The sequence below is a fragment of the Rhinolophus sinicus genome, linkage group LG16, assembly GCF_036562045.2.
Source record: "Rhinolophus sinicus isolate RSC01 linkage group LG16, ASM3656204v1, whole genome shotgun sequence".
In the NCBI taxonomy this organism is placed as follows: domain Eukaryota; kingdom Metazoa; phylum Chordata; class Mammalia; order Chiroptera; family Rhinolophidae; genus Rhinolophus; species Rhinolophus sinicus.
Window position 1 is genome coordinate 13,469,343 of NC_133765.1, and position 17,425 is coordinate 13,486,767.

At 40.8% G+C, this 17,425-nt stretch overlaps 1 protein-coding gene across 3 annotated transcripts in view; it reads right to left on the reverse strand.

Moving 5' to 3' along the window:
- The window catches only part of FAM118B (family with sequence similarity 118 member B), a 47,747-nt gene extending 30,331 nt beyond the window's left edge, over positions 1-17,416 (reverse strand). For all 3 annotated transcript variants that reach the window (XM_074321286.1, XM_074321284.1, XM_019710430.2), the window contains exon 1: positions 17,298-17,416. The gene's annotated coding sequence lies outside the window, so the exon portion shown is untranslated. The remainder of the gene's footprint in view (positions 1-17,297) is intronic.
- Between the last annotated feature and the right edge of the window lie 9 nt (positions 17,417-17,425).

A 17,425-nucleotide genomic window follows, 5' to 3' on the forward strand; every position in this document is an offset into this window, starting at 1 on the left:
AGTGTGTAGCTACCATGAGTTAATTTCAAGTCTAAGACATCAACAGATACTTTCAATTTTATGGTCTGTAAAACAAACAGGATGTGGACTTCCGGTAAAGGTGGTGGAGTAAGTTAACGCTGTGCTCGCCTCCTCCCACAACCACATCAAAATTACAACTAAACTACAGAACCATTATTGAGAACCGCCTTACGACTGCTGAACAGAATTGCTGTAACTAAGGATATAAACAAGAAGCCACGTCAAGACTGGCAGGAGGGATGGAGACTTGAAATGGGCTGGTCCCACACGCACGTGTGGTGGTTAAGAATCAGGAGGGATATCATGGCGGTGGAGGTCCCACCTGAGGAGTGAGCGGTCTCAGCCCCATGCTGGGCCCCCCCAGTCTGAGACACCAGTACCAGGAAGAGGAGTCCCCGTAATATGTGGCTGTGGAAACCAGCGGGGGTTGCATCTGAGTGAGGTGGAGAGCTACTGGAAACCTAGGCACTGCTCTTGAGGGGTCAGTGCATGGCCTCCCTTGCTCAAACTCACTCGCTCTCTGGGCCCCAGTACAGAGGCAGCAGCTCAAAACACACCACGGACATATGAGGAGGAACTGAGTTGACTAGCTTCAGGGCGAGGGCTGGAGGAGTAGGGGTCAAGGCAGCTCTCTCTGGAGACAGAAGTGCTGGCAGGTGCCACTGTTCCTTTGTTGCGTGCTCCTCCCACCAGCTGGCAGGTCCCAAACCTGTGCTCTCCATTAACCTGGATAACACCAATTGATCCGCCCTTGAGAGTTCCTGAAAACCTGCCACACTCAACTCGCACACTACCCCCAACCTCCTCCAGTGGCTTTTCCACACAAGGGGCCTGCATTGGCTCATGCTGAGGACCTTCCTAAAATCTCTCAAAGGTTCACAACACCCAAACAAGCAGCACGTGACCTCGGCATGCCCTGTATCTCTTGCTAAGTAGCCCCAAGCCCGGCACAAGTGGCAACTAGTCTCAACTTGTATTTGACTCCCATCATGTGGCCCCACGGCTGCCATAAGCAGCCACCAGTCTTCGCCTGGAACATAGCTTCAACTAGGCGGCCACAAACCTGGCACAAAGGCGCTGACCCCATCTCACATCCTGGTACCCACCAAAGGGTTCCAAGCCTGGCCTCAATTCGCAGCATAGCCTCTCTCCAGTGCCTCCAAGTCCGGAACAAGTGGCAACCAACTGCAGATCACTTTGTACCTCTCACCAGGCAGCCCAAACCCAGGCACAAGTGGCAGCTGACCTTGGCCTTCACCAGAGGTCCTCCCAAAACCCCAGACCCAACACACCTGGTGGCCAACTTCAGACCACACCAGAGCACCACTCAACCACCTCCATAAATGACAAACCTGAAGGGCAGCAGACTTGGCTGGCACCAGAATCCCATTAGAGTGATTCCTGCTTTTTGAGGTCAGCCCCACACAACAGTTCATCCACTGTAGTCATAGCCAGCCCTCACAATGAGTCAGCTTAAGAGTCAACCCCACCAAATGAAGTGACAACAGTAATCAAGGCTCAACTACAACAGGAGGGCACACACAACTCACACAAGGGACACCCCTGGAGCACCCAGCCAGTTGAACAGGGAGACTGTGCCACTGGGCCCCACAGAACAGCTACTACAGCTACTAATAAGGGCCACTCTGCAAGATTGGGAGACACAGGAGATCTACCGAACACACAGAAAGAATCAGAGGAAGTCAGACAAAGTGAGGAGACAAAGAGACATATCCCAAATGAGAGAACAGGACAAAACGCTAGAAAAAAACCTAACTGAAATAGAGACAAGCAATCGACCACCAAACACGGAGTTCAAAACACTGGTTATAATGATGCTCAATGAACTCAGAAGCACAGATTAACTCAGTGAGAACTTCCACAAGCAGAAAACATTTTTAAGTTTAAAAACATAAAAAAGAATAAGTTAGAAAAAAAAAATACAATAACTGAAATGAAAAATACATAAAAGGGAATCAACAGCAGATTGGATGAAGCAGAGGATCGAATCAGCAACCTGGAAGACCAGGTAGAGAAAAAGACCCCATCAGAACAGCAAAGAGAAAAAATAATTTTTTATTTTTTTATTTTTTTTTAAATGCATTTTTCATTGCCATTGAAAAAATAATTTTAAAAATGAGTTTTTTGTCCCCCCAACCCTTCTTCCATCTCCCTCCTCACTCCGGTTCAGTCTAGTTGTGTAGGACACAGCTCCCTGGCCCATGCTGGTGTTATGAGCCTTACGATCCCCCTGGCTGAGACAGTCAATCACCTGAGATAGTCAATCGCCGGTGGGCCCAGTCGGTTGGCTGCTTACAGCAGCTCACGCTGGCTGCTGGGCACTCACGCTGGCTGCGGGCCGCTCACAGCAGCACATGGTAGCCCACAGCAGCACACAGCAGCCCACAGCCACTCACGGTGGCTGCTGGCCACTCACACTGGTCACCAGCCGCTTCTGGCAGCACATGGCAGCTCATACCAACCTCCGGCTGCTCACGGCAGCCCAGCTCCAGGGACAGCCGTTGTTCACAATCTTAGCTGTAGGGGGCATAGCTCACCGACCAATGTGGGAATCCAACCAGCGACTTGGGCATTAGGAGCAGGGCGCTCCAACCACCTGAGCCACCGGGCAAGCCCCCTAAAAATGAGGATAGTTTAAGGAACCTCTGGGACAACATCAAGCGTAACAACATTCACATCATAAGGGTACCAGAAGGAGAAGAGAGAAAGCAAGGGATTGAGAACCTATTTGAACAAATACTGACAGCAAACTTCCCTAACCTGGTGAAAGAAATACAAATACAAGTCCAGGAAACAAAGCAAGTCCCAAAACAAGATGAAAACAAAAAGGCCCACACCAAGACATATCATAATTACAATACCAAATGTTAAAGACAAAAAGAGAATCTTAAAAGCAGCAAGAAAAGAAAAAAAAAATAAAACAATTTGTTAAGTACAAAGGAGCTCCCATAAGACTGTCAGCTGATTTCTCAACAGAAACTTTGCTGGCCAGAAGGGGCTGGCATGAAATACTGAAAGTGATGAAAAGAAAGGACCTACAACCAAGATTACTCTATGCAGCAAGGCCATTATCTAGAATTGAAGGAGAGATAAAGAGCTTCCCAGACAAGAAAAAGCTAAAGGAGTTCATTACCACCAGGTATAATAAGAAATATTAAAAGGACTTCTTTAAGAAGAATGAAAAATATATATGTATCAAAAGTACAAATAACAAAATGGCAATAACTGCATACCTACCTGTTATTTTAAATGTAAATGGACTAAATGCTCCAAGCAAAAGATATATGGTGGCTGAACAGTTTAAAAAACAAACAAACAAAAAAGATCCATACATGTGCTGCCTATAAGAGACCCACTTCAGATTGAAAAGACACACACAGACTGAAAGTGTCTGTGGCATGGAAAAAGATATTTCATGCAAATGGAAACAAACGAAAAATAAAAGCTAGGGTAGTAATACTAATATCAAACAAAACAGACTTTAAAATAAAGGCTGTAACAGGAGACAAAGAGGGTCATTTCGTAATGATAAAGGGATCAATCCAACGAGAGGATACAACTCTTGTAAACATCTATGCACCCAACACAGGAGCACCTAAATATAAAAAGAAATACTGAATGACAACTATAATTTTATATTAGTATATATATATATGTATGTATGTTTATATATTTGTATATATATTGTTACAGGAAGCAGAGTACAGCATTAGGAATAGAGACAGTGCAAATGTATTGGCTCTGTGCGAGGTCAGAGGGATAGTGGATAGGGGGAGGGAGGTTCACACAGTGTGAGGGATATAAATGATAAACGTCTAAGTTTTGCTTTGTCTTGTGCACCTGAAACTAATAAAATTTAAAAAATAATAATCCTATTAAATAAATAAATAAAAAGAAATGTCGATGGACATAAAGGAAGAGATCAACAGTCACACAGTAATAGTAGGGGACTTGAACACCCCATTGACATCAATGGATAGATCATCCAGACAGAAAATAAACAAGGAAACAGTAGCGTTACATGACACATTAGATAAGATGGATTTAATTGCTATTTTTAAAGACTTTATCCCCAAAGCAGCATAATATACATTCTTTTCAAGTGCACATGGAACATTTTCCAGGACAGACCACATGTTAGACCACAAAACAAAACTTAGTAAACTTAAGAAGACTGAAATCATACCAAGCATCTTCTCTGATCACAATGGTATAAAAATAGAAATCAATTACAAGAATAAAACTGAAAAACACATGGAGGATAAATAACATGCTAGCTACTACACAATGAATGGATTAACAATGAGATCAAGGATGAAATCAAAAGATACCTTGAGACAACTGAAAATTAAAACACAATGACCCCCCCCCAAAAAAAAAAAAAAAATCTATGGCACACAGCCAAAGCAGTTCTAGGAGGGAAATTCATAGCAACACCGGCCTACCTCAAGAAACAAGAAAAATTTCACATAAACAATCTAAACTTACATCTAAAGGAACTAGAAAAAGAACAAAGCCCAAAGTGCGAAGGAAGGAAATAATAAAGATCAGAGTGAAAAATCAATGAAATAGTCTTTAAAAAGTAGAAAAGATTAATGAAAGAAAAATCTGATTCTATGAAAAGATAAACAACATTGATAAACCTTTGGCCAGACTCATGAAGAAAAAGAGAGAGAGGACTCAAATATATAAAATCGGAAATGAAAGAGGAAAACTGACAACTGACACTATGGAAATACAACGGATTGTAAGAAAATACTATGAACAATTATATACCAATAAATCAGACAACTTGGAAGAAATGGATAAATTACTAGAAACATACAAGCTTTCAAGACTGAATTAGGAAGAAAAAGAAAATCTGAACAGACTGACAACTACTAACAAAATTAAATCAGTAATCAAAAAACTCCCAACAAACAAAATCCTGGACCAAATGGCTTCACAGGTTGAATTTTACTAAACATTCAGACAAGAATTAATACTTATCCTTCTCAAACTATTCCAAAACATTGAAGAGGAGGGAAGGCTCCCAAACTCATTTTACAAGGCTAGTATTACCCCAATGCCCAAATCAGACAAATACACTACAAAAAAGGAAAATTATAGGCCAATATCCCCGATGAACATAAGATGCAAAAATCCTCAGCAAAATATTAGAAAACCAAATCCAGCAAATACATTAAAGAGATCATACATCACAATTAAGTGGGATTTATTTCTGGGATGCAAGGTCGGTTCACTAGTTGCAAATCAATTAATATGACACACCACATAAACAAAATGAAGGATAAAAATCATATGATCGTATCAATAGACGCAGAAAGAGCTTTTGGCAAAATCCAACATCCATTTATGATTAAAAAAAAAAACTCTCAGCAAGTGGGACAGAGGGAATATACTTTAATGTAATAAAGGCCATATATAACAAACCCACAGCTAACATCATACTCAACAGTGTTAAGGTGAAAGGTTTTCCTTTAATATCAGAAATATGACAAGGATGTCCACTTTCACCACTTATATTCAACCTAGTACTGGAAGTCCTCGTCACAGCAATACACAAGAAAAAGAAATAAGACATCCAAATTGGAAAGGAAGAAGTAAAACTGCCATTATTTGCAGATGACTTGATGATATATAGAGAGAACGCTAAAGATGCCACAAAAAGGCTATTAGAACTAATAAATGAATTCAGTAAAGTAGCAGGATACAAAATTAATATCCAGAAGTTGGGTGCATTTTCACATACCAGTAACAAAATATCAGAAAGGGAAATTAAGAAAACAATCCCATTTACAATTGCATCAAAAATAATAAAAATACCTAGGAATAAATTTAACCAGGAGGTAAAAGACCTGTATATGGAAAACTATACGACACTGAAGAAAGAAAATTACAAAGACTCAAATAAATGAAATTTTGTGGCTAGGAAAAACTAACATCGTTAGAAATGTCCACACTACCCAAAACAATCTATAGATTCAGTGCAATCCCTATCAAAATACCAATGGCCTTTTTCACATAACTAGATCAAATAATCCTAAAATTTATATGGAACCACAAAAGACCCCGAATAGCCAAAATACTCTTGAGTAAGAACAACAAAGCTGGAGGTATCATGCTACCTGATATCAAATTATACTACAAGGCTATAGTAATCAAAACATCATGGTACTGGCACACAGAACAGAGCCCAGAAATAAACCCATGCCTCTATATGGTCAATTAATCTGTAACAAAGGAGGCAAGAATATGCAATAAAGACAGTCTCTTTAATAAATGGTGTTGGAAAAACTGGACAGATACATGGAAAAAATAAAACTGGACCAATTTCTTAAGCCACATACAAGAGTAAACTCAAAATAGATTAAAGACTTAAATATAAGACCCAAAAACATAAAATATAAGACCTGAAACCATAAAACTCATAGAAAAAAACAGAGGCAGTAAACTCTTTGACTTCGCTCTTAGTAATATTTTTTTGGACGTACCTCCTGGGGCAAGGGAAACAAACAAAAAAATAACCACATGGGACTATATCAAACTAAAAAGCTTTTGCACAGCAAAGGGAACCAACAAAACGAAAAGACAACCTACTGAACGAAGAAGATATTTACCATATCCAATGACATATCCAATAAGGAGTTAATACCCCAAATATACAGGGAACTCATAATTAATCACAAAAAAAAAAAAACACAACCCAATCTGATTTAAAAATGGGCAGAGGACCTGAATAGACATTTCTCCGAAGAGGACGCACAGATGGCCAGCAGACATATGAACAGATGCTTAACATCACTAAACCTCAGGGAAACGCAAATCAAAACCACAATGAGATATCACCTCACACCTGTCAGAATGGTCCTCATCAATAAATCAGCAAACAACACGGGCTGGGGAGGATGTGGAGAAAAGGGAATCCTTGCACACTATTGGTGGGATTGCAAATGGGTGTAGCCACTATGGAAAACAGTAAACAGGTTCCTCAAAAAATTAAAAATAGAACTACCACATGACCCAGAAATTCTACTTCTGGGTATTTATCTGAAGAAATTCAAAACACTAGTTCAAAAACACTATGTTTCCTGCAGCATTATTAACAATAACCAGGATATGGAAGCAACCCAAGTGCCCACTGATAAATGAATGGATAGAAAATGTGGTGCATATACACAATGGACTATTACTCAGCCATAAAAAGAATGAAATCTTGCCATTTGCGACATGGGTAGACCCAGACGGTATTTACTAAGTGAAATATGTCAGACAGAGAAAAACAAATACTGTATGATTTCATTTACATGTGGAATCTAGAGAACAGGATAAATGAACAAACAAAACAGAAATAAACTTTTAGATGCAGAGAACAAAATGGTGGGTGCCAGATGGGAAGGGTGCTGGCGGGATGGGTGAAAAAGGTGAACGGATTAAGAAGTACAAACTGCCAGTTATAAAAACAGTCACAGGATGTAAAGTACAGCATAGGGAACATAGTTGATACTGCTGTAGTAATTATGTATGGTGTCCAATGCGTAGTAGACTTTTTGGGGCAATCACTTATATCTAATCACTATGTCATACACCTGAAACTAATATAATATTTAAGTCAACTGTAATTAAAATTTTTTTCTTAAAAGAGAAGGAAAAACAACCAGGATGAATGGGTAAAGTTGTAGTATTGTTTCTTTTAAGCCAAACAAATACTGTGACTGATAGGCACGACTCACCTGCTTAAGGCTAATGTTTATTCCTACACATAAAAGTTCTCACCTGCTCTGGAGCAGCCTTCTTTATCTTTCGGTTTTCTCCTTCCCAAAAGAAACTAAGATCACAAAGTACTTTGCAAAAAGTCCATAGATTTGTTTTATAAAAGAGAATTACATGCACTTAACTCACTCCACTTCTATTCTGTAGTTTTCCAATGGCCTGGCCATGACTATATTCCACATATGCTTTTAGAGTGAAATGATAGGAATTACATTAGTCACAAGTTGTTGAGTATTCATGTTCAAATATCTGTTAAATGCCAGACACTGAGTCAAGAATATTACTATTACCATGTCCGGCAAACACCATTTATCATTTACAATGAGCCAGGCACTGTTTTCTACACTTTACAAACATTCACTCTTCTCTGAAGTACACATTACTAACACCACGTATCACAGATACCATAGGTAATGGAATCGAAGGACAGAGGCATTAAGTACCTGCTAAAGGTCACATGGCTATTACACATTAGACATAGGACACTGGCTCAAGTCCATATTGTACACATACAATGCAATACTGTCTCACCAAAGATGACTCAGACCATAGGCCATACCCTTAAGGGCCACACCTTTAAAAAAATCTCTACCTTTTAGGGGAAATAGAATTGTAAACAAATGTTTATTATTTCTGTTAAGTTTAATGTGCATGTGTAAGGTACAAAGATTAACAATTGTGCTTGAGGAAGACGAAGGACCGTTTTTTACGGGCGATAGATCCCTTTAAGGCAAAATTCAATGAAATTGTTAGTGCTTATCTTCCTTCACCTGTTGGAAGCACCTGACACAATTCTACCCTCCTCTGGATACTGTGTTTTCCTGGTTTTCCTCCCATCCCTCGAGTGGCAGCTCTTTTTTCTCTGCCCATTAACTAAATGCTGGGGGTCCACAGTCTATGTCGGGCTCTCTAGCCTAGTCACTTTACATATTTCTTCCCCACCCCACCCCATCTCCTCCAACGGTTTAAAATACCAACTAAATGCCAATGACTCCCAAATCTGTATCTTCAGCTCAGATCTCTCCTGTGTTTCAGATCCATGAGATAACACTCAAAAGTTTCAGTTACACAGCCGCTCGCATGCAAAGGTACTTATTTAAGATGGTACTTCAAACTTAAAGGTCAGAAAAACAGCTCAACAACCAGTTCCTTATCATAGGTTGTAGGTTTTTGAAGGGCAGAAATAATCTCTGGGTGAGAGAATTTATCTTTCAAGCACCGAAACTAGTATTTACTGATTTTGAAAGAACTGTCATATACTTGGGGAATGTACTTGTAAGCACAGTCCTTGGATCAATTCCAATAATCCCTTAAAGAACAAGAGAATGACAGGCCAAAGGGAATTCAGGAAAGTGGTTAATCCTGAAACCTTAAACTAGCTTGATATTCTCAGGATATTTTTCCCTAACAAAATTTAACTGAAAAATATTCTCTTTGATCTGTGAGTGAACTGAGAGATGAAAGCATTGTTTAGACCTGAAATGAGAATCCAAAAGCTCAAAAAAAATACGAAGGTATTCTCTGCCACAGATGCCAGAACAACTAGAAAGACAAGATGAGGCTAACTTAGAAGAAACCACTTTTAAAAGCATTGCTTTGCTGAGCAGGGAGCATCAGTCTTAAAAAGTGGCCAGTGAGAATAATTAATGCAAAAAAATAGGTGAGAGAAAAAACGGTGAGGGAGACCTAATAACATACTTTCGGAAAGAATGAAGGAGGTCGGACAAGACCAAGGTGAAATCACAGGAGCAGCAACAGGGGCTGGGCAGCCGGGGCCCAGGGAACAGGTCCAGAGGGGGCAGCGCAGGAAATACCTAAGGGACAGGGACGGAGAAAGAGCCCCAGATGACCACGCTGTAACCCCAACCGGAGAGGACTACCGTGATGTTTCAGGTTATGTGGAGAAAAGCAGTTTGGAAGAAGGGCAAGCAAGCATCCTGGTTTTATGTCCCTACCAATTAAAAAAACTACATTCTTAAGAGGGTGCCCCCGCTTTTACATCATAAATTTTCAGTTTTTAAAAAACGTTTCTTCCCTTATTTACCTTAGTGCCTCAGTAGTATTAACTTTTTAAAATATATCGCTTGTGGATGCACCAGAAGACCAGTAGCACATGTTTCTATAGAATAAAGACAGCAGCAGTACATTTCTAGTGACTGAGGGCAATGGGAAAGTGGGGTGAGTGAGCAGAAGGCTAGACCCTCCCCAGTCCCTGTGGACGTGCCTTACTGGGGTCTATAACACTGCGATGAAGCACGCAGTTCTCACTACAGGCAGGGCCTTGCCATTCTAGAACAGACACTCAAACCCGCTCCAATGTAGAGCAGAAAACTAAAAAACTGTAACGGGCTCTCTCTGAAGTCATCATATCCGTATTAAGAATGGATATTATGAAAAAGGATCAAATAACAAGAAAATATGAGGAGAAAAAAACCCCAGAGAAATACTAGAAGAAAATGTCCCAGACCTGAAGTACACGGAGTTGTAATGACCGAGCCCACTGTGCACCCAGAGAGATAAATGCGGAGAAAGACCCACACTATGGTACATCATCATGAAATTCCACAACACCAAGGACAGAATATCCTCAAAGCTTCCAGGGAGAGGAAAAAGAAAACCAACAAACCAACAAAACAAGGCCACATAAAGAGGCTTTGAATCCCTGTGCCTCCACTGATACCAGAGAGGACAACATTGCCTTCAAAATCCTGAGGGAAAATCATTTCCAACCCAGAGTTCTGTAACATTTCCAAACTACTAAGCAGGTTTGTGGGCAGAATAAAATCATTCAAATACTTCCCAGGAAATACGCACATATGCCAAGAAATGGGACAGACAACATGGTGCCAGCCCAGCAGGAGAGTGAAGGGCAGTTCCTGAATTGTGATATTTGGGTGGTGTTCATAGGAAAGAGTAAAGAGAGGAGGAAGAGGATGCAGGGCTCTAATGAAAAAAAAAGGAAGTGATACATGTGAGCTCATAGAAAATGTGACTGATAAGAATGGACATATAGGTTGAAGAATTTGGAAAAATAGTAAGGGTAGGCATGTGAAAAAACAGGCAAAAGTCAATCTGAACATAAGACGAGCAGAGCTGAGACAGTCATGTGGCTCAATGGTCAATGATATTTGGCAGAGGTATAAACACATAAAAGCTGACTGTTTTAACCAATTATTACAATATAACTAGGGGTGGAAGGTGTGGAAAGGTAGGGAACTGATGGGGTGGAAGAACTAAGTCCTCATCTATCACAGCAGGAAATCAGCAGGGCAAACACTGGGGGAAAGACAACAAGAAATAATAACATACCAAATGATTTAGAAGTATGAAAATACCTGTGGAAAGAGGAACACAATTTAGTGGTTTTCGCTAAGACATGCGACTGAGGTGGGGAGAGTGGAGGGAACGGTGTTTTTTTCCCCCATTGTAAATTCTTTAGTACAATATGACTTTTTAAACTACATACATAAATTTCTTTGATAAAAAAACAAAACAGAAAGGAAAAAATTAGCAACATTTAAAATTTGCCATTTTTCTCTCTACATTTTTAAGTAACCTTACCATTTGTGTGGTATAGTTATAAACAAAAGAACTTTTGGGCCCAGGCCCCTACAGAGCTTGCTGAGCAGGAAGGGGCCAGGAAAATTGATTCCTGGCCCATAACTCAGTACCGTGTTTCCCCGAAAATAAGACTTTACCAGAAAATAAGTGCTAGCATGATTTTTCAGGATGACATCCCCTGAACATAAGCTCTAATGAGTCTTTTGGAGCACAACTTAATATGACACCCGGTCTTATTTTCGGGGAAACACGATATTTACTGATTGAACATTCCTAGAGGACGGATCTGTAGCTTTAAAAGTACCTCAGATGCTTAACACCAAGCAGTTGGGGAAATGCTGACTAGTAGACGGGGATCAGTAAACCCAGTGCAGACGTGGTTTTCCAAATCAGTTAACAATAATGCAGCTCTCCTAACAGCAGCTACTGAAAGTCATTTTCATTAAACTAACAATATCATTAGTCAACAGAGCATGTTCCAATCATTAACAATTAAAACACACACAACAATCCATCTTTAACATATAAATTTTCAAATAATGCAGAGAATAGGTTTAGTCAACGTTAGCAACTATCTGTTGCAAATGCCGTCTTGAATTTCTCTAGGGATCCTGATATCCTCTGGCTTTTATCCACCCACATGGTGAATATCCCTCAATTTTCCATTGTTCATGTTCTGGAAACACGGTCTCCACATTCACCCTTCCAGTGTATATTCCTTTCCCCATCTTCGTTTATATAAATGCCATACAATTCATACCTCTACAGTCTTAAAAATGCTCTAATGTAATGATCTTATTTTAAATTATAACCATGAAATGCTACTAATAATGAGTATTTACTGCACGTTAGGCACCACATATATTCATCTTGTGGCTCTTCACAGCAATCAATCCGTATTACTAATTCCATTGCTCAGCTGTAGAAACCGGCTGAGAGTAAATGCTTGTAAATGACAAGGCCCAATACAGACCCTGGTCTGTTTCCAAAGCTCATGGTCTTTCTAAAATACTGAACTGCCTCGTTTCGTGCAAGCACCGGACTTTTGAAGTCATCTACTTGTTTGCCCCACCCCCATTGTGGGGTGAGAAATTTAAGGTCCAAGACGTTGCAGTGACTCACCGCAGGGGCAGAACTAGACGTAGCTCAGCAGTATTTACTGAGCACTCTGTGCTCGGTTCCATACAAGTGTTTTCACAGGTATGACCCTCCTTACTCCTCACAGTAGTCGTAAGGCAGACGCCATCCACATTTTACAGGATAAGTAAACTAAAGGGAGAGGGAGGTTAACTGGCACGAGGTTACCCAGCTAGCAAGTGGCAGAGCCGGGATCTGACCCCCAGTCTGACTCCCAAGTGCAAGCTCTTAGCCAGTGAACTCTAATATCCTTAAGGTTTACAGTCCACATATCTCTTCTGAATGCACATATGGTTCTATTCTTCTAATTAAAAGCGTGTGTGTGTGTGATTGTGGACCTTTCCTGGATCCTGATTCTAACAAATTAACTGTTAAAAGAAAAAAATGAGACCAACAGGCAAATTTGTACACTGACTGCTTGCTTGGTGATTGTTAAGAAATAAATTTTTTTAGGCGTGATACTGGTATTTTGGTTATGCTAAAAACAAGTCCTATCTTTTACAGATACATACCAAAGTGTTTCGAGATAAAATGCTGTCTGGGATTCAATTCCAAACCAATCTGGGAGGTAAGGGTGGGGTGTTAAACAAAACTGACGCTGTGTTGGTTGGTGATAGTAGCTGCCTGAAGGATACGTGGGGTTCATTACCGTCTTTTCTCTACTTCTATAAATGTTTGAAATTTACAATTAAGAAAACATGCAAGATAAAAAGACTGAGAAAAACCAGGACAATAACAGTATTTGAGAAACAGAACTATGGATGGTTTCTTCCCACTCTATTTTTTGTATCTTTTACATTTTCTGTATTAGTTTTATAACAGAAAACATGAACTAAGCTTTTTTAAAGAAATTCTCTATCTTATCTAAATGGGCCAAGCAAGACTGCCCACACCTAATGAGGTCAAAGCAACATGACAAAAGCATATCCCAGCTCTTGATCAATTAACTACTTCTTACACTTTTAGAAAAGCCCTTTTGTAAGGACCTGAAATACAAACTAACCCAGAGCATAAAGGCACATAAAGGAGAAACAAATTTGCTACAGATTTAATAAAAATAACTCACAATGCAGTTCCTCCCGAGCTAGGCAGAGTTTGGGTCAATGACCTTGAATGTGCAATGCTCATCTCCCTAATGGTCAGAGGGGCCACAGGACAGGGATCTCCCCAGCCTGTGGTGTTGTCAGGTGGGGACTGAAGACAGCCACAGCTTCCAGGCCAGTTGTTGTCTGTGGGCTTCCTCCAGTTTTCCTTCATGAAATAATAATTATTTCTACCTGTGCCACGATATGAAAAAAGTTTGGAAGCACTGGTTTAAGCTAGACCTGCCTTGATCATTACTCAAAAGCTTGATCATTACGATGGAAGTATAATGAGGGGCACTAGTACGATAGAATCTCTTTAAAATGCTGGTATGGAAAAAAGAAACAACACCCATGCTATAGGTCTATACTACTGATTTCTAATATACGTATTTTTTTCTGTCTGCACTTCCTCCTATTCCCCACTTAGGAAATCTTAAGATATATTCCAACACTACTCAATGAAGTAATCTCCAAATACACGTTAGCTCGCTGGCATATGTTTAAATTCTGGGGACAAGAGCAGAATCCTAGTTCTCCGTGCCAATGCTAAATGTATTCAAGATAAGTCTGAAATAAATTCCACTTGGTAACAGAAATACTTAAGGGTCAGTGGAAAATCTTCATAGAATATGAACTCAGAGCTAGCTGTAAGGATCTTCTTTCAAAAGACAAAACAACTGAAGCCCAAATTACTTAAATTCATAAGCAGCTGAACTGGGATTAGTCCCCAGAACTCTCGGCTACTCACACTGCACTTTGCAGGACACCTCCAAAGAGCTCCTTCCTGCTGATTGTTTCTTTGACTCTAAAACCATAAAACAATGTCCAAGTACTTCCTGCTCTTCAGGGAAAATGAACTGCTGGTTAATCTGCAACTAGGAAATCATTGTTTGAAGAGCCAAAATTCAACCTTATCCCACTAATTAAACAAAAATTTGTGTTATTGAAACACACGTTCCTTTATGAGCCAGTCTATAAAAAAGGCAGTGTTGTTTTTGCGTAGATCAAGAAATATCCTTAAAAACGAATTATGAAGTCCTTTGTTATTTTGAGGGCACTCGATATATTATGATATATCAAAATCTATGATGGCTGCCAGAGAAGAAGGGGTTGAGGAGAGGACAATGAGGGTAAAGGGAGGGCAAATATATGGTGACAGAAGGAGACTAGACTTTGGGTGGTGAGCACACAATAGAGTTTACAGATGTCGTTTTAAAAAGTTACACACCTGAAATTTATGTTATTAGCCAATGTTACCCCCAATAAATTGAATTAAGAAAATCTACGTAAATATGCCATGTTTGAACTCTAGAAGAATGACACCACAAACAGAATTTACTTCCTTGTACTGAGCGAACAGTCCAGATGAGAGGAGTCCCCAACCAAAAAGACAATGTGAGATTGGTGCAGAAGTGGAAAAATGAACTGCCTTAGATAGGACCAAACGAATGCGGAAGGAAGGAGAGGGAAGGAGGCAATATAGCATTAAAAAACAAGACCAAGACATCATATTTGCATAAACTCTTGTGTACTTAGTAACTCTACTTTAAATCACCAAATGCCTAGACTCACATGAGAAACCTTAAGAATGTTGTAACTTCTGTACCCACATTGGCTAAGACTGTACCGTGATACCAAGCAAAACAACAAAAACTGAATTCTTCACATCTCTCATGAAGTTTCAAGAGAAACCAAAAAGTTCCTTCTCCAGAAAAAAAGTGCCCAGTGTTTTTATTCTTAGGCACTATAGTGTATACCTTGAGTTAACCTGAAACTCAAGAACACAAGCTCTGTGTCACTAGCAATGACATCTGAGTTGGTTCTTCATTTTGTTTCCTGCCACAGAAGGCCAATTCTTCAAGAACAGGTGTCATTTCTAGAATGCCATTAGGACAGGTTAAGGTAGAAACAGGTTTTCCCAGTTCCCACACAAAACCATAAAAGTACTATACCCAAAACAGGTTTGCGATTAATGTAACGATGTGAATTATGATGTCCAGTCCTTGGGAAAAAAGGGTTCATGTACATAAGTAACATACGATGCGAAATTGTTCAGTGAAAGCAACATGTTTAGTGAAATTAGAAACTGGGTGTGGAGCACATCAGTAAAAGGTAATAATTCTTGTAGCGTGGAACTTCTCAACTTTTCTATACCTATGTCTTACCTGTGAATTTGCTGGGGTGGGGGGAGAGAAGTAGTTTCCCAGTCTCCTTTGGAATTCTTTGCATTTCTATCCCGATCACCTGTCTTATTACAGAAACATACACACACCTTCCCTGCCGCTCTTTACAAATAGTAACTCCTACCTCCATTCTTCAGGTCAAAAAATGACAGAACTAAGACAAATCAAAATGTTCAGACATACCTAACACACGCCTATGATGCACTTCAGACATCTAATGAATATTTGAGAGTATACTCTGTGCCAGATGTAGGGATAAAAAAAATGAATGAGTCCTTAAGGGACTCACAGTTCAACAGCAGCTGCCAATGGTACATCTTGACCTGAACAACTCAAAATCAATTCAAAATCAAAGAACAGTACGGTGTAGGAAAAAAAGACCATTGAATGAAGCATAACCTCATTACTGACCGTGCAGATAGCAGCATCCTAGCAGATTTCCCTGCTATCGAAGTCCTTTTCAATCTGTTCTGCAATCAATTGCCAGATTCATTTCTAGAATTCCCCCTTCAAGAAGTCTCTGTACTGCTCAAAAATCTCCAAAGACTCCTCACTACTTATCGCTTCTATTTCAAACTTTTTCAACTTAAAGTTGGCTATAGGCTAGCTCCTGTTATTTCATGCTCAATATGGGTCCCTTCTGCCAATCCCTTTTGCAGGGGTGGGACACAAACCGAATTCCACTACCTGCTCTAAATCCTCAGGCAGCGTTCATTCTAAGCAGCCATAAAACACAGTTTCCTCTATCGTCAGTCCGGATCCCTTACCTTTCAGGAATTGGCATTAGCTTTCATCCTTACAAATGGCAGGTATGTCGCAAGGTATTTTTAACATTTCCCTCTTAACCAAATGTCCATTTTCCCAGCCACCCTTCGTGAAATCAGAGGCAGTCGCGTGCAGTTTGGGCACGGGAGTCCCAATACTACACTTCGTAAGAGAGGGAGAAGGGGTTTGGGGCAGTTGCAAACTATGGAAGGGAAAATGAAAGAAGCAGAAAGGGGAAAGTGCGTGCTCCGTCCTCAGCCTTTTTCTTCGCAAGGAGCAGGGGGAGAGGAGGCTCCAAGAAATGAATTCTTGATGAAGGACAGGAAAAACTCACAGTGTTCCCTTGATAGAAAATCGGGCGGGGTTCCCCGGACAACGCGAGGGCTCCACATCGTCCCCAGGAGAGAACAGGTTACAACATTAAACAAAGAGGATGGGAGTCGGGAGGTGACAGAGACGCGGGCATCTTCGCAGGAGGGCGGTAAGGAAATGAAGGAGATAGGACACGTCCTCCGGGACGTGGCTGCCAAAATGAATAAGCAGGCGCCTGAGGAGGTTTTGGGGCGAGCGTCTGGGGGCATCGCTCTGCTGGGGCGCGGGGGCGGGCGGGGTTTGGGGTGGGGTCGTCTCCTAAAAGGAGAAACGGCTCCAAGGGCAGTGCTCTCCGATACGCAGACCCTGGGATGCGAAGACTTTAAAGTGCCGATGTGCAGGCATTTCCCAGCCCCGGCCGGGCTTCCCAAACACTCACCGCGTCCGCTCCAAACGCCGCCGCTCCAGCTGCAGCTACCGGCCGGCGCAGGCGCACTCAGCCTGCAAGCCCGCGTGACTCGGCCCAGCCCACTCCCGGCCCCACGTGACCCACAGAGCCCGCCCAAT